Genomic DNA, 20,043 nt, shown 5'->3' on the forward strand with positions numbered 1-20,043 from the left:
CAAGAAGTAATAAATAAGAAACTGGTTTTTAGTGTCACTTTACCTTAGAAAGTCCAGCGCAGGTGTTGGTCTTGCTACGCAGAGAGGAAACTGACGGGCGGCGAGGAGGTAGAGAGGTTGACTACGATAAACGTACACTACCGTAACTTATTCTAACTTACACTAAGTGAACTTTAACCTAACTTAGCTTATTTATTTTTTTATTTTATATTTTTTTTACATTTTCTTTTTTTTTTTTTTGAGGATTAATTTTAATCACTTTCACTCTACACTTAAAATTGATTGAAATTTTTTCTCTTCAATCTTTTCTGTTTTCTTAGTTTCATTTTCTTTCGCTTCACTCTCAGCCGTTTTCTTTGAACCACTTCCTTCCTCTTCATCACGAGTTCGCTTCGTAGTTTTTTTAAAGCTATCGATAGAAAGTTGCTTGGTACAGCTTTTCAGAATGTTTCGAAAATAAGTTAGGGAAACATCATCAAACTGCGCAAATACACGACAAACCTGCAATTTCTTTAGATGGTATTTGTCGATGAAGTCGACCTCGTCTTGATATTTTCCTAACACCTCTTTTATTTGCGCCGAACCTAACATGTTCTACCTCCTCGATCCCTTCCTTGTCATCACTCATGTGCTCAGACATAGCATGGAGTTCTTTGAGCTCCTCTGTAGTAAGTTCGTCGTGATGTTCTTTTGCAAGTTCACTCACACTCACGCTCATGCTTTTCAATAATTCCTTGCTTTACTTCTAAAGAAAGCATTTCCTTATTCCTTTTCTCACCACTACCACTTGCGAAACAGCCTTTTAGGACAGGGCACAACCACACGAAGCCGACGAGAACAGAGGAATGTCCCAAGCCACGCTAATTGAGGGTCCCTCCGAGGTAGAAATGCTGCCTTCTATCGGCGGAAATAAAAAATACATCCGGCGCTATGAGTACCATCTACATGTACGAGTATAGTTTACTTACGGTGTCGAAAAAAAATTGGGTGTAGAGTAGGAACGTGTTCGAATTGTACTTCGCGTGACGAAAAATTCGGATACAACCGCTACGACGAAAATTGCTTACTTCGTGTGTCGAAATAAAATTCGGGTGTAGAGTCGAAAAATTGCTCAAATTTTACTTCGGATGTTGGAAAATTCGGATGTAGATACGTTCGTGTGTAGAGGTTCCACTGTACTATACTAGAAAATATAGTATCTAAGTCGTCTTCTACAGAAATGAATCAAAATACAAAATCTTCCTATGTTAAAGGACATTAAAATACTACAGAGGGAATTTTCCAAAATTTATTAGAATAAGACTTTTCAAACTACCTATTACCAATTCTGTTAGCTTTCTAAAATCTCTGGATAAAACCATAGCTTTCTAAAATCTCTGGATAAAACCATACCAGTTTTTGTTAAGACTTTAGTTTCAGATTTTCCCTTAAGGTTTGCAATCCACCGATTGTCGAGTTTTTAACTGTCAATGCATTCAAGACTAGCAGCTTTAGTTCCTTCCTAATGTCTCAACAGTAAAATCCAAACATTTAGGGTATCAGTACTTCCAGTCCACTTCAACATATGAAGATAAGTACAGTATTATACCTAAAAAATATTAATCTCATTAGTTCAAAAACAAAACTCATTAATAACAAGTATTTACTAGAGTTTTCCAATCAGCCAATTTTAATATTTTGAATCAAATTCTTCAACATTCCTGTTAATATATGAACAACTCCAAATCAATTGAACAAATACCATTCAATATTTTTAAAACTACCAATATCTCCAAGTACATACTAATACGAACATGTTAAATTAACCCTCTAACCCACAAGGAAAGAGTTGCACTTCAGAAGCTACTATGCCTCTATAGCAGAGCCTTCATCGCCCTGTTTTTAAGTTGCTAAATGAATCAATGATTTCAACAAGTCTACCAAAGCTATCCATGCATTATAATTCTACATGCCATATCACTGAAGCTACTGTGGATAGGTTGTTAAATCTTTTTAGTTTAAAAAACTAGATTAGACCCATACCTACCTCCAGAGGACACACAGAAATTTGCTTCCCAAAATTTGATCGTTTACATAACCTCTAGGTGTTTCAAATTTAGATTTCCTTTCAATTTTTAATATTCAAATCCCACAATCTTCTAGCTCTCTACACCCTTAGGCAAGGTTATCCATTCATTAGTTGACAAAAAAGCTCGCTTTGAGTTCCAATATCTAGAACAAAAATTTGGATTACATTGACTAAAAATTTTATCTTCGTATTCACATTTGATTATAAAAAGCTTTAACGCAACCCTTCTCAAAGTACTGTAGCTCATCATCAACTTTGCTGCTGGTCACATTAAGCAGATTCAAATTTAAGCTTGATTAGACTTTACCACCATTTTAGGATTAATTTTCAGCCAGTATAATGATAGTTAAATTAAGTTTCTTATACCTGTACCTCTTAAGCCGATCTCATTTTAATCAAGCATTTAAAAATTACCAACCTCTTATCTTTCTATACAATATGCTGTATTACTACACCATTTGTACTAGCCACTTTGAATTCATGCCACTTTTACATAACCTACAGGATTTCATTCCTTAATTACTGTGGAATTTTTTCCCTTCCATAGGCAGATTTTTTCCTGTCAAGATTTTGGTACTATAATACTACTGTTATAGGAATTTTCTTTGGTAGCTTAATACTTATTCAGTTTAGTAAACTGTTAAAAAGACAACTTACTTTCTCTTTGCTCCCTGGCAGGATATCATGACACTTATTCACTTCTCCCCAGACCATAGATTTCTAAAAACATTCCTATATCAACACTTGAAAATTTAACACTAATTAACTTACGTAAATAATTAAAAAAAGTCCATTCTTTGCTGAACCACTTTTTTGAAAATAGTTATCCGAGATCAGCAACTAATGTAGTTTTAAATATCATATGATCCCTCTCAATTCATCTTTCATATGGTACTTGAAGCTTTTGCGAAGTGACCAGCTCCATTCAATTCAATCTACAGATTTCAACCTCAACAATATTGTCTAGTTTCACTGAACTGTACTAGCCAACACCTTACCTCACTGCCTAATAATTTTAAGCTACTTGACAAATTATAAGCCTAACTTTTTTAATCCCATTCTGCTACTATGGTCTACACTCATACCTACACAAACACTTTTCACTTCAACCAATACTTTTAATTGTAGAGTACAAATTTCAGTTCTTTTTTAGCCATTACTTTGGTTGCCTCAATCATTCAGTAGCCATAAAAATTTTGATCCTGGATATTAAAGGTTATCAAAAATTAACTCAACTTGACAATTCCAATCTAGAATTTAAGAATATCCCTATCCCCATTGTACTTAAATACTTGAATCTTTCCATTTCCCCTCTTGCTGTAATTCTTCTGGTTAACTAATTTCATTTAATGACTTTAGTTCCCCCTAAATACTACTCCCAGTCCTGGATTGTGGAAATGCCACATTCACAGAAGAAAATTTTTTAATGATACTACCTTCCCTGTCCAGTTATCCTTACGACACTTCTACAGTCCTCCAACCACCAATCCTTGTTGACCCAAACCCCATTACCTAAATCAGACCCATAAACAGTATCTTTACCAAATTGATTGCGATACTGAAATCATCCCAGTATTACCGATGCCAATTGTTATGTTACCTCTATTCCTCAAGATAAAATCTAATACTGTACTACAATTAGTATATCAACAAGTACTATATAAGTAACATCTCTCAGCAAGTCATACCACAAGAAACATACAGTATTTTAAAAGTAATTCGTATTTTCTTACTATACAAACCATAGTTCTTTAATTCAGCTTGGCTAGAACTTCGTCAAAATTTATAACAGTGTCATAGCTTACTGGTACTCAGCAGGGAAGCCCAAGCCCCTTACCAGTAACAATTCTGACCTTCACCTAGGATGGTTGAGGTGGTTAGTGAAATTGGAAGGACAAATACAAACCCTCATCCATTAATAAGAGGCTCTTCCTTATGAGGCAGGAAGTCCCTATAATCATACTATCTGGTTTAGTTTAAAATCCCAGATGTCGACACTGACTCGACAAAGGTGTGACCTACTTACAATCACTGAGTTTGGTTAGGATTCAACTTGAATGCCCTATAATTTGCACCTTGGACTAATCTTAACTAGGGATTCAGCCATCTCAGATACACATTCAGGAGATTAATTTTTTACTGAGTAGCATCATCTGCATATGCAATGAGCTTGGGCCAAGAACAGTACCTTAAAGAAATCAGATATCACATGCCTACACTGACTATGGTGTTCATCAACATCTATTTGCAATTTATTACATAAAAATTCATTTGTGATGCTAAGAAAACACCCACCCACTACAAACAGTTTGAAAACAAGGCAGCACTAACATAGCCAATCATACAAATTTCCTGACCATAATCAAGAGATTTCTGTACAACAATGGATATTGTAAGGACATCATATGCTCCAAGGCTTTTACTAAAAGCAAATTGCAAAATTGCTTTCAGCAAACCTATTTAAATGTTAGGGCAAAAAAATTTTTAAAAATTTAAATATGGGAGTTATAGAAAAGGGATTTTGACAAAGGAAAAATCGAAGGAAAAATCCATTTCTGGGCGAGAGACCTGTGCCGCCCAGTGAAATGCTCCTTTTACATCATTTCTAAGGTAAAAACTGCTATGAATTTACCAGAGAAAAAAATGTATAGGAATGCTAGGTTGAACATAGCTCGCTCGCCAAATAAGGTGTCGGTATAATATATTGGGGCGTGATAAATCACAACCAGAGGTCTCGCACCATTTAGATATCTCCTCTCAATATCCCTGTTACAGCGAGGTGCCATTCAACACCTAACTCCGATCTCTACTACCAACAGTCCAACCCACGCCAGCGACGTCACTCCTTATAGCACCCAAAATAGGGGCCCAAGATGGGAGGGAAGTAGGGTGGGTTCACTGGGCGGCACAGGTCTCTCGCCCAGAAATAGATTTTTCCTTCGTCAAAATCACTTTTCTGGGCTCCGACCTGTGCCGCCCAGTGAAAGTGCCAGAAAAAAAGGGGGGCCCAAACTTGGCACAATACCTGAAGGGAAGTAATTAAATACAAAATAATACCAAAACATGTTTAATCCAAGAAAAGGATATACAAGGTATCCCGTAGGTAAGTACTCTCAAACATTAAGGAGGGATAAATACAATTATGGCAAAAATCCCACACTAGGGATGGCAGATAAGGCAAAGCAAATAGCGATGCAGATCAAAATAAATAACTTCCTTAATGGTAAAATAAAAACCAACTCGTGGGAGAGTAAGAGTAATAACAGGTATAAACAAAATCAATTCGTAGTAACGTAAGATGATTAACAGGAGTATAAAACAATACACCATAAGGGTGTAGCTCAAGTAAAACAAAACCCAAACTAAGTAGGAACCATAAGTAAGGCAGGTAGGAGGAAGGGGGGATAGAGCAAGACATTGTGATTAAGACATTACCTTCAGGAGGAACCACATTCCCAGCTGCTACTGTAGCAAATTTTAGAGCTTCCAAAGGTTTTAAGTAGTGGCGTTTAAAAACTTTAGGGGACTTCCAGCCTGTATATTTCGTAAGCTCATTAAAATTCATATGGTGGAAGTAATTAACTGAAGTAGCTACAGCTCGTATATCATGGACATGGGGAAATGATTCAGGGTTAGCCTGTTAAATAAAATAAAGAATCTGTTGTCTGATTCCTTTCAGGGTAATGGTTCCTCCATTTTCTCTAATGAATAAGGGCCCTGTGGACTTCATGGAAGTTCTATTTAAGTAGGATTTCAGGGTGGTAACTGGACACAAGGATGGGTCCTGAGGAAGTGGAACAATCTTCCAGGAGGACCATCTGTTGTGAGGGTCCTCATTTTTAGCCAAGAAAACTTTGTTAGGGGAGAGAAGAACTTCTCCTGAGGAGAGGAATTCAATATGACCTGGGTCTCTAGTCAAAGCTGATAGTTCTGAAATTCTGGCGCCAGAAGCTAGGCTCAATAGGAACAAGGTCTTCATTAATAACGGTATGTAATCGCAAGATTCGTTCAGAGTGTCAGAGGCCAGCTTAAGGACATCATTCAAAAACCAGGAAACTGCGCTAGGGCGAGTTGATGGTTTCAATCTGGCGCAGGCTCTCGGGATTGACGAGAAGTATGAATCCGTAAGGTCAATATTAAAACCAATATGGAAAATCTTTTTCAAGGCGGACTTAATCGTAGGAATGGTGTTGGCTGCAAGGCCTGATTCAGAGTGTTCTGAAGAAGGTTACTGTCAGATTCATAGTCATCTTTTCAACCTTTGAGTCCCTTAAAAACTTTGCAAGTTTTTTAAAAGCCGAGTCATATTGTCGAAGGGTGGATTCCCTTTTGTCTGATTCCAAAAACAGGGTACAGTATTTTGGGGATCAATAGCTGCACCTCTTTGGGCTGCAAATTTCATGAAGTCCATAAAGTTAGGACACTGAATTCTTGAGGAAGCTAACACATTGCGAGTTTGTACTACTAGTGTTAGTATTGGATTGGGTATCTGTCAAAGGTGGAGACCCAGTTCCACCAACAGAGGAAACCAACTGCTCTTGGGCCAGTTGGGGGCTACTAGAGCTACTTGGCCTCTGAAAGACCTGAGTTTGTCCAACGCTTACATCAGAAGATTTATCGGAGGGAACAAGTAAATCCTCTTCCAAGTGTTCCAATTTAACGACATTGCGTCTGTGGCATAAGCCCGAGGGTCCAGGTTGGGGGCTACATAACATTCTAGTTTGTGGTTGGACTCTGTCGCAAACAGGTCTACCTGAAGACCAGGGACCTGAGATAAGATCCATTTGAATGATTGTTGATCCAGGGACCATTCCGACTCCAGTGGAGTTGTCCTCGAAAGTGCGTCCGCCACTACATTCCGCACTCCCGCTAGATGGACTGCCGATAGATGCCACTTGTTCGATGCTGCCATGGAAAATATTGCCAACATGACGTGATTTATGTGGGCTGACTTGGAGCCGCCTCTGTTTATGCAGTGGACTATGACTGCACTGTCCAGAACTAGTCTGATATGAAGGTTCTTGACTGGGGTCAGTCGCTTTAGAGTAAGGAATACCGCCATGGCCTCTAGGACATTGATGTGAAGTTGTCGAAATACAGTCGACCATAGTCCCTGGACTTTCCTGTGTTGGAAGTATCCTCCCAACCTGTTAAGGAGGCGTCTGTGTGAATGACGAGTCCTGGGGCCGGATGTTGTAAGGGGACTGACTTCGATAGACTTTTGACCTTTGTCCATGGCCGAAGTCTCTTTCTTAGAATTGGAGGAAGTCGAGCTCTTTTGTCTCGATGCTTCCCGTTTGCCCTGGAGCGTCATAGTCTGTTTATGTCTTTTAGTTTGGCCTTCAGAACAATATCTGTCACGGAGGCGAACTGCAAGGAGCCCAGGATTCTTTCTTGGTTCCTCCTGGACGTCAACTTGTCCCTGAGAAAAAGTTTCGTATTCTTTGGTATTTCTGTCCTCTTGGCTTTCGGGAGACATAGCGTATGGGAACGTAGGTCCCATTGTAATCCCAGCCATTGAAACTTGGTCTCTGGGACCACGCGGGATTTGTCGCGGTTGACCTGAAACCCCAACTGTCGAAGGAAGGTTAATACTTTGTTGCCGTGAGGCAGTTCGACGTTGTCTGCCCAGACGAGCCAGTCGTCCAGGTAAGCTACTATTTGAATCCTCTGGGTTCGTAGTTCTTGAATTACTGTCTCTGCCAGTTTGGTGAAGATCCTGGGCGCTATGTTGAGCCCGAATGGCATCACTTTGAATGCGTAGGTTTGGCTGCCTAGTTTGAAGCCTACGAAAGGACGAAAATGCCTTGCTATCGGAACGTGATAGTAGGCATCTGTAAGATCTATAGAGGTGGTGACGGCCCCACGGGGAAGTAAGGTCCGCACCTGAGAGACGGTTAACATATGGAACTTGTCGCATCGAATATAAGAATTCAGACGGGACAGGACCAGGATTACTCTTCGCTTGTCTGAGTCTTTCTTTGGCACGCTGAACAAGCGACCCTGAAATTTTAAGTGATGAACCCTTTTGATTGCGTTCTTCTGCAATAGCTCGTCTGCATATGAGACTAGCTCCTTCATTGGAAGTTGATGGAGGGGGCCCTTCTATCCAATTCCACCCTAGACCTTTTGAAATTATGCTGAAAGCCCAATTGCTGAACTTCCAACGATTCCGAAAAACGTAAAGTCTTCCCCCTACCCGAGGATCTTCAATGAGTCGTTGACGATTTGCCTCCTCGGCCTCCGCGGAATCCTTTGCCTCGGGTGAAAGCCCTTCCGCTACCCGTTACGAAAGGCACCTCTGGTACCGGAGCCTCTGGCGCGTTGGTAGCCTTGGAAGGCACCTTGGGTTTCGTAGGCGGGGTTAAAGGCAGGGGAGGTAGCATACGAGGTCGATGCTACCTGAGCCTGAGGGACCAACACGTTGTTGAGGATGCCCCTTCGAAGGAGGCGGCTGACTACCTTGCGCCACTGGTATGGTTTGCACCAACTGAAGGGGTTGCCGATTCTGAGAGAAATGGAAGGGCCTCAGCCTCTTCCTGCCTCGAGCAGGGGTGCCAGCTGGCTCAAACTTTTGTTTGGGGACTAGGCCCCACCTAACCCTGAGACTTTGATTCACCCTGGCAGCCTCGCTGAGGACCGTGTTCACCAAGTCCTCCGGAAACAAATCAGGACCCCAGACCGGGGCTTTAATGAGCCTGTTAGGCTCATGTCTGATGGTAGCCTCAGACAAGACATGTCTTCGGCAACGAAGTCTGGCTGCGAGGAAGTCGTACGCATCGGCCAACAGTCTGCAGTAGGGATTTAGTTAGAACCTTAAAGAGGGGTTCCTCCTCGTACATAATGGCGGTCATCTCAGCCATAGTAGCTGAATTGATAGACCTGCTGAGCCTGCACCGGGCTTCGAACTCAAGGCGGATCAGCGAGCCCGGAAGCCTGGGGAGACGCTCACTGAACTGTGTGGAGGCACAGTCAGCGCTCAGTTTGCCTGTCGTGAAGGTGGCCGGGGCGTTATGCCAGCACTCGTGGTCACCCGGGAAGACGAGGGAGGTCAGGTCCGTTTCCCGAAGCTGCGGTAACGGTTTGTCCTCCTTGATGGCCTGATAGGCTAGGTCCATCATCTTGGTGACGCATGGCGTGGGGGTTTGCTCATCTACCACGAACATTGTGTATGAGCTCTTGTGGGGTGTGAGCATAGTGTTCACACAATCCCACTCATTCAGTGTGCGAACCCAGGTAGACTGGGCTTGTTCCTTAGGGTAGATTACAGTCTCCTTAGGAACTTTATCCAACCTAATGAGAGCTTCCTCGGTCAAACGAGCAAAGCCGGGGAAGGGGAATTGGAGGCCCGCGGGTAGAACTCAAAGTCCTCGATAGGCCGGGTGCCACAACCCTCGATGGTCAGCATGCCATCTTTGAAAGGAGAGTGCAGAGCCATTCTCCATGGGTTATTCTTTGTAAACTCCGGGAGCTTGGAGGCGTCCGGGATGGCGTACTGCTGCTGTTGCGGCAGTCCTGAACGCATGAGGCTTTCCACTAGACTCTTTATTCTGCATCCTCTCAGTGAGGGACGTCATCATGGACCCGATCAGAGTCAAAAGCTATGATACGTAGAATAATATAATAGCGTAAAATATCATAATCATGTAAATTAAATAATACAGGGTGTGATCGGTGATAAAACCCAGCGAAAGGTTCGAAACGAAAAACAATTAGTATAGAGGACTAATTGTAAGGCGTTAAGAACGAGTGAAAGGAGGTAGCCAGCCAGCATGGCGGCCGCGAACAGTAAATAATAAAAACTGTGATAGAAATAAAACTAAGGGCAAGGCTACCTCCAAAGACTCAAAACTCATAGATCTGGTACTTAACTTAGATGGGGAGACAGTCGAGTCCGACATCGTGAATAAAATCCTGGGTAAATACTGAAAAAACACCACAGAGAAAACACAAGTGTGAACTAGCAAGTGCTATAAAAGGATTTTGACGAAGGAAAAATCTATTTCTGGGGAGAGACCTGTGGCGCCCGGTGAAAAGAGTCCTTCTTATATATCTTTTCTGATAAAACCTTCCAATTATACCAGAGAAAGATAAAAGCATGGAATGCTGAGGTTACTACCCTCGCGCGAGCACCTTTTGGGTGTCGTGTATAAAGCAAAGGCGCGTGAAAACCACTATTCACAGGTTGTCTTCCATTTAGTTAATTCCTTGGTCAAAGGGATGGGCCGATACAAAGGCCCTAACCAACCACCAGCGCCACGACGCGAGCGCCATCTGAACAACATCCTTCTGTAATGGCCATGACGGCTTGGAAAGGAAAGGGTGGGATCGTGTAAAATAAAGGGGAAGGGTTTCACCGGGCGCCACAGGTCTCTCCCCAGAAATAGATTTTTCCTTCGTCAAAATCCCTTTTCTGGGTCGACCTGTGGCGCCCGGTGAAAATGTACCAGAGAATGCCTTCCAAGCCCAACAATAACAACTAATTTAATGAGGGGAGAGAAACAACACCATGTAAAGAAAATCATAAATAATTAAGGTAAGTAGGCATAACACAAACTAGCCACAGGGCATAGTGGGAGTAAGGTTAAACAAACATGATAACAGGGAAGCCTCCGAGTATCAGAGGAAACATGCAACAAAACTGACATGGCTAAGAATATCCCGACCCTATAACAACGGTAATCAATAATAGTTACAATCATAATAACCTAATATGTAATAAACTAGGGCTAACGAACCACCAAGGAAGCGGCGTCGCGGTGCGAGTGGCGGGTAGGAGGGAGAAGAAAAGAGATGGATGAAAGGAAGAACAAAAGATCACTGGGGAGAGATAAGGCTCCCAGCTGCAACTGTTGGGTATTTAAGAGCCTGTAAGTTCATTAGATAGTGGCGTTTGAAGACCATAGGAGACTCCCAACCCGTGAACTTTATAAGGTCATCAAAGTCCATCTTCTGGAAATAATTGATGGAGGTAGCTACGGACCGGATATCATGAGCATGGGGAAATGATCCCGGATTGGCTTGTTTAATGAAGTATAGGATCTATTGCCTAATACCACGTATGGAAATGGTACCTCCTTGTTCTCTGATAAACAAGGGGCCAGACGATCGGGTAGCAGTCATGGCTAAAAAGGCCCTGAGAGTGGTGACCGGACATAGAGAAGTATCTTGGAGAAGAGGAATAACCTTCTAAGGGGACCACCTATTTTGAGGGTTAACGGCCGAATCATATTGGCGAATTGTCGAGTCCCTTTTGTCTGATTCGATGAAGAAATCGTTTTCTGGTTCAATGTTCGCGTCTCTACGAGCTGCCAACTTCCTGTAGTCTACAAAGTTAGGGTTTTGGCCATCCTTGAGTAATCTGACACAGTGAGTTTGGAATACTCGGGTCAGTTTGAGGAACGGGATCCGGATGGGACGGAGTTTCCACTCGAGGAGGAGAGGAAACCAACTGTTCTTGGGCAATGAGGTGGTACTAAAGCCACTGCGCCCCGGAAGGAGCGTAGTCGGTGTAAAAGTTTTTAGAAGATTCACTGGGGGAGATAGGGAAATCTTCTTCTAATGGTTCCAATCCCGGGGTAATGCGTCCATGGCATAAGCCCGAGGTCCAGGGTTGGGGTCACATAACAAGGAAGTTTGTGATTGATCTGAGTTGTGAATAGATCTACCTGGATGCCTGGAACGAGCCTGAGTATCCACCGGAATGAAATTCTGACTCCAGGGGACTCGTCCTGGATAGTGAGCCCGCTCTCACATCCTGGCCTCCCGCTAGGTGAGGTGCTGACAGGAACCAGTTCTTTTCTGTTGCCCAGGCGAAGAAAGTGACCAGGATCTGATTCAGGTTGGGTGACTTGGATCCTCCCCTGTTGCCGTAGTGTACCGCGTCTGTGCTGTCTGACACTACTCTGATGTGGGTCGACCTCGGAGGATAGTCTCTCTTCAGGGTCAAGAACACTGCCATGGCTTCGAGAACATTGATATGGGACTGTTTCATGGCGAGTGACCAAGAACCTGAAACATCTGATGTTCGGAGTAATCCCCCCATCCACTTAGAGACACGGCTGAATGGAATGTCACTTGTGGAGGTGGGAATTGTAGAGGAACCGCTTTGGAGAGGTTCTTCGGTTCGGACCATGGGCGTAGTCTCATTTTCCAGACAGAGGGGATCTTCGAGACCTTGTCTTCTTATAGGTACTGTAGCTCTCTTTCTCCAAAATCGATTGATGTCTTGAGTTTGGCTTTTATAGGAGATCTGTTACTGAAGTGAATTGGAAAAGGCCGAGGATACTTTCTAGGCTCTTTGGACACCTGTTTGTGCTTGAGAAAATTCTTGATCTTGGAACCTATTCCTCTTACTTTTGGAAGGGAGAGACAACGTGTGCTTCGAAAGTTCCCACTGAATGGCTAACCATTCTAAGTGGTCTGATGGTCGCAGGCGAGACTTATGGAGATTGACCCGAAATCACAGGTTGTCGAGCAATCGAAGTAATTCCTTCGTAGCTCTGTTGCCTTCTATGGCCGGCCGGGCCCAAATGAGCCAACCGGCCAGATAAGCAATGATCTGTATCTCTTGGTTCCTGAGTTGTTCTAACACTGCCTCTCCCAGTTTCGTGAATATCCTGGGCTCAATGTTGAGATCGAAGGGCATGTCTTGAACACAAAGGCTTTCCTGCTTAGGTGGAAACCCAGATAAGAAGAGAAGTTTCAAGCTATAGGCGCAAGCTAATAGCGGTCGGTAAGATCGACAGAGGTGGTGACGGTCCCACGGGGAAGTAAGGTCCGTACCTGAGAGATAGTCAACATCCGGAACTTGCCGCAGAGAATGAAAGAGTTTAGCTTGACAAGTCCAGGTCCACTCTCAATGCCGACAAGCCTTTCTTCGGAAATGTGAACAGGCGGCTTGGAACTTCAGTGATCGATCCCGTTTGATTGCTTTTTCTTGAGTAACCCTGTGGTGTACTCTTTCAGGACGGGAGTGGATTTCTGGGAGAAGGTCACTGGCGGAGGAGGAGGACCTTGAGGCCATTTTCATCTCAAACCGTTAGAGATTATGCTATGATCCCACAGACCGAAGGTCCAATGGTCACGAAAGTGGTAAAGTCTTCCCCCTACCGGGACCACCGCGTTGTGAGGGAGTGAATCTAGGTCCTTCCCTTCTCCGAGCCCCCTTTTTCCTAGGCCCGCCTTGATGGCGGGACTGTCTTCTACTCCTGTAGCTTCCACTCTGGTGTCCATGAAAGGAGCCTGAGGGTTCGGATCTAGGGCTGTATGCAGGCAAAACATCCCAACGGGGTTGGGCTGTGTACCTGGGGAATCAGTGAGGTAGACCACCTAATGATGGGGAGTCGGATGCAAAGGCGTCGAACCAGAGGAAGGCTGTGATGACGAGTGGGAAACCGACTATCGATTCCTGTCTGATAGAGGTCTCAGACAGAACGTACTTCCCACAACTGACCCGATCAGACCAACAAACGTGTAGGTCGAACTGGGAGGGCAGAGCTTGGAATTATCGTACCCCCCAGGCTGACAACATCCTGGTCCAGACAGATCGGGCCTGCCCTTTAGGAAATAATACCGTTACCTTCAGTACCTTGTCTAACCTAACCAAGGCAATCTCTTTCAATCGAACGAATCCGTTGAATGGGAATTCTAGTACCTGGGAGTAAAATCTAGGTCCCCCAGAGGGAGGACGTCTATGCCATCCAGATTTATGGTACCACCTATATCCGAGTTCCTGAACGGCACTGACTCACCACCATACCTTAGAGCTGCGTCATAGCCCCTTGGTTTTCCCTAGAATGTGTTGCTTTCAGCAGTCACGGTTTATGCAGGGTAACATGAACATCAGGATCCTTTAAAGGTCCTAGGTCGGTGACGTAGGTAATTGCAAAGCTGAAGGCTCAAAACTCATCCCCACCTACCTGCCCGTCCATGGGGTCGTCGTCCAACCTTAGAGAGGACACTCCGAGGAGATAGGGACCTCTAGATGGAGCATTCCTTCCCAACCTCGATACCCAAGGGCGGAGAGCCTCTCTTGCAGGCCAGAGAGATTCATCATCATCCTGATGGGAACCATGCAGGCGAACCTTCTGTAACAGAAAGGGGACATAAGTCTGGATGTTCCTTGAACTTTGGTTAGCAATCCTATTCACAGGCTGGGATCAGCTGTATAACTCTTAAAAAGCAATTTTAAAGAAAAGTCATTTAATGTACTATCTTCTGGGGTATAGTGCGACACTTGTATTCATGAAATGTGACACTGTTGGCGCATTCGCCACTGGGAGGAAAATTTATTTCTATATGAACACTATGTTGTATGAATATTTATCCATATTTAGACAGTTAGAATTGACTATGCATAAATATAGGCATAATTAATTTATTTCTATTTGAACACTATGTTGTATGGATATTGAGCCATATTTAGACATAGTTAGGATTGCATATGCATAAATATAGGCATAATTAATTTAATTCTATTTGAACACGATGTTGTATGGATATTTATCCATATTTATACATAGTTAGAATTAAATATATGCATAAATATAGGCATAGTTACGTTCATATATTTTTTTTTTTTTGTTAAATCCTTTCCTTTACAGGTAAAACAAAGATTGGCCACCCGTGGTCTGAGTGATCTCTGTCCGTACCGGAGCTCCGGTAACCATCCCCGGTACAATCAAAGGTCCGTCACAGTGACAACGTGAACCAGAGGAAATCTAATATTAACCTCAATGCTGATCGCCTGTACGATATCCGGTTAAGCCGGAGATTCTATGAAAAGGATCGTAATGACGATATTGTGATTATTCATGAAAAAGGGTTCATACCCTGATTCTGATCGTCTGATTGATCTCTGTTTGTACCGGAGAACCAGTGACAAAGGTCCGTCATCGTGAAAACGTGATCCTCAGCGGTACGATAACATTCCCCAATACTGAATGTCTGTGCTATCCCCAGTGAAGCCGGAGATTCGATGAAAAAGGGACCGTAATAATGAAACTGAAATCCTCATCGGTATCACATTGTTAACTCCGGTTCTGGACGTCTGCTTGATCTCTGTTTGTACGGGAGATCGGGTAGCAAAGGCCAGTCACCGTGAGATCGTGACCGTCACCGGTACGATAACATTAACCTCAATGAATGTTTTTGTTATCTCCAGCGAAGCCGGAGATTCGATGAAAAAAAAAAAAGGGGGGCCGTAAAGGTGTAATTGAGATCAAACATGACAAAGGTTCGTGTGCAAAAGGCCTCAGCCGGAGTCTGAGTGCCGGATTTCACCGTTGCACTCCAAATATCTGACTAGTTCTCACCCAATGAGTATCCATTATAGCGGAGTATAACCCAAGGCGGAGCAAAGCATAACTCAAGGCGGAGCTAAGGGTGTCGGTATAAAACGACCCCAATTAATGACTCATACACCAACGTTCCTACTAATAGTGTTAGCTATATTAACAGTAACCACATCAATAAAACGTGTATAACATTAAACGTACTATCATCAACTCTGATAATAAGAGGAGGCCTGAATAACTCGTGATCGTATAAAAATGGAGAACGGGAAATTCACCTCTCTTACTCGAGCTAATAAACGAGCACCCTATGCTCTCACTCTTAAGGTTACATAATAAAAGCTAACATCACACAATAATATAAGAAAAGTAAAAAATTGATTGCTTTTATTTCATTTTATTTTTTAATTTTTCCTTTTTCTTTTTCTTTTTTAGTCATTGTAATAACCAAGAACGAAGAATAACGACAACGTAACCAATAAATAAGGATATAGTCTAAATCGAGCCTTCCTGAGGCGAGTACAAACTAAGACTAAATCGCTAAACGTTTAAATCGCTATTCGCCCAATACCATTGTTGGCACTATAATATCCAAATGTTTGTATATTTGTAATTTACCTAATGTCTGTTAATGACATAAGGAAAAATAACTTAAAGCAATCTGCCGACCTGCGAGGGTCGGGGAAGCAGTGACATGCCCTTAAAATAAATATAAACATCAGCCTTAGCTAAAGGCAAGGCAAATATAAGTGATAAGTGTATGGGCGACCTCCGGTGAAGCCGGAGCGTAATGAGATGTCCTGAATAATGCCGCCTTAGCTAAAGACAAGGCAAATATAAGTGTGAAGTGTATGGGCGACCTCCGGTGACGCCGGAGGATAATGAGATACCCTGAATAATTCAATTGTGGCTAATAATTCAATTGTGAAAGATATAAAAGCCAAGCCGCAGCTAAAGGCTAAGGCTTAGATCATAGCAAAGCGTATTTACGATCCCCGGTGAGGCTGGAGGGAGAAGAAAGGTCCTGAATAATTATTGTGAATAAAAACACAATTGTAATAACAATGGCTATTGTGGATATGGCCGTGGCCTGAGACCGCAGTAGGGGCCACCGGAGGGTCGTATCTAAACAATATGAAGCCCGTCCCATGCAGTAAACAATATATAAATATAATAGAACGAAAGTCATTGAGAATCCCTCAAGCCGGAGTATAACTCAAGGCGGAGTGGAAAACGTTCATAAACTACTCCCGAGCCGTAACAGGGAGAGGACGAAACACGGACCAAAATAACGCTAACAATTGAAAAGTCACGAAAAATAAATAACTCTTAAGTTATCATCCACCCAGAGGGGGAGAGGTGAGGGAGGGAGAACCCGTTGAACGCACAAAACGGAAAACGGGAAATCCGCTCAACCACCGGAGCTAAGAAAGAAAACGAGAGAAAGGGGTAACTCGTGACTGCGAACAGAAAACGGGGACCCCAAGCTCTCGCTCTCTTGGACACAAAAACAGGACTAAAAATCACACAACACTATTATAAACGTATAAAATAAAAATGTACATCCATATAACACTACGATCGAAGAATAGCATCTGCTAAAACTTAAAATAAATAGCACAGTCGAGTGACGAACGCCTCGGAGGGGCGGGTACTAAACAATACAAAGCTAGATCGCTATCTCGTTCGTAGGCTGGACTTGCTAGCAAAAAGTACCAAGAGCATAAATACACACAAAAAAAAAAAATAATAACTGTTCTAAAGGCATAAGGCCAGGGACTTAACCAAGAACCTAAGTGACAGAGTACTAAACGGGCAGACAAAGATGAATTCCCAAACAAGTGAACAAACAATGGGCGCCATGAAAGGCCAGACGGGAATAATAAAACAGACTATACTGGATATAAAACAAAAGCCCGGTACAATAAAAAACTGTCAAAACAAACTATGGTACTTAACATTGGAATGTGTGAAGATGGAGCTTCGGACATGACAAAATAAATCCAGCGATTGATAAAAAAGACCGAGAGCACCACAAACAAATTCAACACTTAAGATTCCAAAAGAAGGATGTTGTTCAGATGGCGCTCGCGTCGTGGCGTGGTGGTGTGGCGCTGGTGGTTGGCTAGGGCCTTTGTATCGGCCCATCCCTTTGACGAAGGAATTAACTAAATGGAAGACAACCTGTGAATAGTGGTTTTCACGCGCCTTTGCTTTATACATGACACCCAAAAGGTGCTCGCGCGAGGGTAGTAACCTCAGCATTCCATGCTTTTGTCTTTCTCTGGTATAATTGGAAGGTTTTATCAGAAAAGATATATAAGAAGGACTTTTCACCGGGCGCCACAGGTCGACCCAGAAAAGGAGTGACGTCACTGGCGTGGGTCAGACTGTTGGTGGTGGAGTTCGGAGTTGGGTGTTGAACGGCACCTCGCTGTAACAGGGATATTGAGAGGAGATATCTAAATGGTGCGAGACCTCTGGTTGTGATTTATCACACCCCAGTATTATATACAGACACCTTATAAGGTGAGCGAGCTGGGTTCAACCTGCCATTCCTATACAACTTTTTCTCTGGTAATTTTATAGCAGTTTTTAACCTTAGAAATGATGTAAAAGGAGCATTTCACTGGGCGGCACAGGTCTCTCGCCCAGAAATAGATTTTTCCTTCGTCAAAATCCCTTTTTTAGCCTTGCACCTTGTAATGCGGATAGTGTGTATCAAGAGACTTCCATTTCCTAGGGGTATAATTTTTGGCTGCCCTCCACAAAGTGACTATTTCCCTGTTAGCTTTGAAAACATTTAAACGCTCATTTCTTGTTTTCAAATGCTAAGATAAAAAAATTTTCATAATTCACTACTTCATAGTGACCAGGTAATACTTCTACTTTTCTACATCTTTCTGTAATGTCATCATTTCTCAGACTCATCTTCTCTAGTGTTTTCTTATTCTTTTCATAATGCATATAAGGTTCCAACGTTACAATATTAGAACCCGAGTTGGAGCTGTCTGTACCGAGGTCCATGTTTGTATTTTCCAGGTCGTCAACAGAGGGGTGGGTTTTTTTGGTATGAGCAAGCCGGGTCATCCATATCTTATCGGAGGATGTCCGTCCTCCTATCCCATGTGGCCTAACACAAGAGGCTTCAGCGGGGACCAGTCCTCTATTAGAGGGGGGGCTGCCTCTCTTAAGGTAGGCATACACTGGTCAGTGGGGGTAGTTAGCCCCTCCCACCGACTGCTCCAATGCCTGGCGTCACCCATTGCCCGCAAATATGGGCAACTTAAAACCGGATCACTGAAGCCCGACTCCCTCGCAAATATGGGCAACTTAAAACCGGATCACTGAAGCCCGACTCTTAACAGACTTGGTCTGCACCCAATGGGGTCTACCAGAGGGTGATGGCGTCTAAATTTGTACAGGTTGAGATGGTATGACATCCATCCCACCCTGTGCCAAGTCCAAAGCAGCAGTCAAAACCTAATACAAGCCAAAGTTGTCAAGTTCATGCCCAAGAGGAAGAGATGGGAGAATAAAAGTACTGTAGTAATGAAAAGAACGTAGAGAAAGTGCCGACTAATTTAGTTGGATGAACAGTTGGGCACCGAGATCCAGTTGGTAAGTAGTTCCCACTGTTCATTAGAGCCCAACTGCTAATCCCTAAGCTCCCCCTCCCCCCCATCCTCATCAAGGCTTCAGCATCTGGGGGGGTACATTTGGGGCGAATAAGATGCAAATGCACAGACATTAATTTGAATAGACAACTTAAATGTAACAATTGGTGTATTAAAAATTAGCAATAGAATTATACATCCAACATATAAAAGATAAATATATTTTCTACCTGAAAGGGAAGAAAAGTCATTAGCCACTCGAAATCAGTTGAAAAATTATTAAAGATAATTTCACTGTAAATGTTGGATAATTATCAACACTGCGTACAAGTGTACACATGGCACTGGTGTCATTGGTATAATTCTGCACCTATAAAGAACAGTTCTAATGTCACCAGGATGACACTTAATAAAAAAAGGTATTGCACTGCAAGGTGTCAGCACCTTTTCACCCAACTGAAACAGTCCCAAACAGTTCACTGTTCATCGCAGCACTAGACAACAGGTTTCACAATACCTGCCGCCACAACAAAATGTTTTAAGGCGTGCACTTGCTTCGCATAATTTTTATAGAAGTCTCTGGAGGATTTCCAACCAGTATATGAGTGGAGTCTCTCAAAAGTCCATTTACTGAAAAAAGTTCAGTGAGGAAGCAATCTTTCTCGGATCATGACCTATGGGTGTGCTATCAGGATACGCTCTGCGAATGAAGTAGGTGAGCTTCGCCCTCAGTTGTTTTAGGGATAAGTTTGATCTTGAGGTTTTGCCTTTAAAGTGCTGTCCTCCCCTGAGGTCTGAAGTTCTTCGAAGATAGACCTTTAGACACACTACTGGACATAGTGAGACATCTTCCTTCAGAGGGCAGATTCTCTAGGGACCCCACCTTTTGGTGGGTAGCTCTATTTTGGCGAGAAATGTAGGATCAGAAAAGAGATTCAGTTCTCCCACTTCTGTGAACTGAATATGGCCCTCATCTCTTGATAGGGCTACGATTTCACTCACTAGCCCGAGGCTATAGCGAACAGGAATATCACTTTTTGTGTTAGATCCAAAGCCCATCATG

General features: G+C 42.9%; 1 protein-coding gene across 6 annotated transcripts in view; it reads right to left on the reverse strand.

Annotated features, from left to right (window-relative positions):
• The window catches only part of LOC137653446 (uncharacterized), a 245,199-nt gene that overhangs the window by 124,278 nt on the left and 100,878 nt on the right, over positions 1 to 20,043 (reverse strand). Inside the window, exons 1-2 of one of the 6 annotated variants that reach the window (XR_011046486.1) lie at positions 2,027 to 2,274; positions 1,393 to 1,588 (exon numbers count right to left, since the gene is read on the reverse strand). The exons of 3 other annotated variants lie outside the window; for them this stretch is intronic. The gene's annotated coding sequence lies outside the window, so the exon portion shown is untranslated. Of the gene's footprint in view, positions 1 to 1,392; positions 1,589 to 2,026; positions 2,275 to 20,043 lie in introns of those variants that run through there. 2 more of the 6 variants (XR_011046483.1, XR_011046487.1) reach the window with 2 other exon arrangements.

Source organism: Palaemon carinicauda, chromosome 14 (assembly GCF_036898095.1).
Source record: "Palaemon carinicauda isolate YSFRI2023 chromosome 14, ASM3689809v2, whole genome shotgun sequence".
NCBI classification, from domain to species: domain Eukaryota; kingdom Metazoa; phylum Arthropoda; class Malacostraca; order Decapoda; family Palaemonidae; genus Palaemon; species Palaemon carinicauda.